Here is a 1,534-nt window from a genome sequence, read left to right on the forward strand (position 1 = left end):
ATATTTATGTAGATTATCGATAGGAATTTCAGATAGGCGTATGAAGATGCTGTGCTCCTTCTGAATCTCTGCTTTCCTACTGCCTTCATCCAATCCTTCTTACTCCTTTCCATGGCAAGCTGTATGTAGGGCATCACCGTTGTCAATGGCTACATCCCATCCTCTTAGTGAAAAAGGTCCAAATGCTCTGTCATGGCACGGCTAATCATCTGTCAGTTCTCGATCATGTTGGAATAGAATTCGTTGATTCTTTTGCGTTTGTCATCACGCCCAACAATCGCGAGTTTGAAGCTCGTCACAGTCATTCAATCCCATAATCCTACTCGGAATACCACAGACAAGGTTTAGACTTTCTGGATTCTCATGAATGCCGCCATCAATTCTAGCTTATACCACGAAGACTCTGATCTCATAGAATGGAAGGCTCGGTTGTCAGGCGAGGGCAATCATGCGTCGTGCATCAGGAATCCAAGAGATACACACTCTAGCTTTCGCTTGTAGAACGGAACTGGTTGTCAGGCACGCGTTCATAGGGACGGATGATGATGAGTGTCATGGATCATCACATCCATCAGGTTGAAGTACGAGTAGTATCTTAGAACAAAAATAAGATTGAATTTGAATAAAAGATAGTAGTAATTGCATTAAAACTCGAGGTACAGCAGAGCTCCACACCCTTAATCTATGGTGTGTAGAAACTCCACCGTTGAAAATACACAAGTGATGAAGGTTCAGGCATCGCCGAATGGCCAGCCCCCAAAACGTGATCAAGGATCAAAAATACAATCCAGGATCCAGGATGTCTAATACAATAATAAAATGTCCTATTTATACTAGACTAGCTACTAGGATTTACAGAAGTAAGTAATTGATGCAGAAATCCACTTCCGGGGCCCACTTGGTGTGTGCTTGGGCTGAGCTCGAGCTTTACACGTGCAGAGGCTTCTTTTGGAGTTGAACGCCAAGTTGTAACGTGTTTTTTAAGTTCAACTCTGGTTCGTGACGTGTTTCTGGCGTTTGACTCCAGAATGCAGCATGGAACTGGCGTTGAGCACCAGTTTACGTTATCTAATCACGAATAAAGTATAAACTATTATATATTGCGGGAAAGCTCTGGATGTCTACTTTCCAACGCCGTTGCGAGCGCACCATTTGGAATTCTGTAGCTCTAGAAAATCCATTTCGAGTGCAGGGAGGTCAGAATCCAACAGCATCAGCAGTCCTTTGTCAGCCTTTTATCAGAGTTTTGCTCAGGTCCCTCAATTTCAGCCAAAAATTACCTGAAATTACAGAAAAATACACAAACTCATAGTAAAGTCTAGAAATGTGAATTTAGCATAAAACTAATGAAAACATCCCTAAAAGTAGCTAGATCCTACTAAAAACTATCTAAAAACAATGCCAAAAAGCGTATAAATTATCCGCTCATCAGGAAACTATAACAAATTATATATCATTGCGAAGCCCCGAATGTTAGCTTTCCAACGCAACTAGAACCGCCTCATTTGGACTTCTGTAGATCAAGTTATAACCG

The sequence above is a fragment of the Arachis stenosperma genome, chromosome 10 (genome assembly GCF_014773155.1).
Source record: "Arachis stenosperma cultivar V10309 chromosome 10, arast.V10309.gnm1.PFL2, whole genome shotgun sequence".
NCBI lineage: Eukaryota > Viridiplantae > Streptophyta > Magnoliopsida > Fabales > Fabaceae > Arachis > Arachis stenosperma.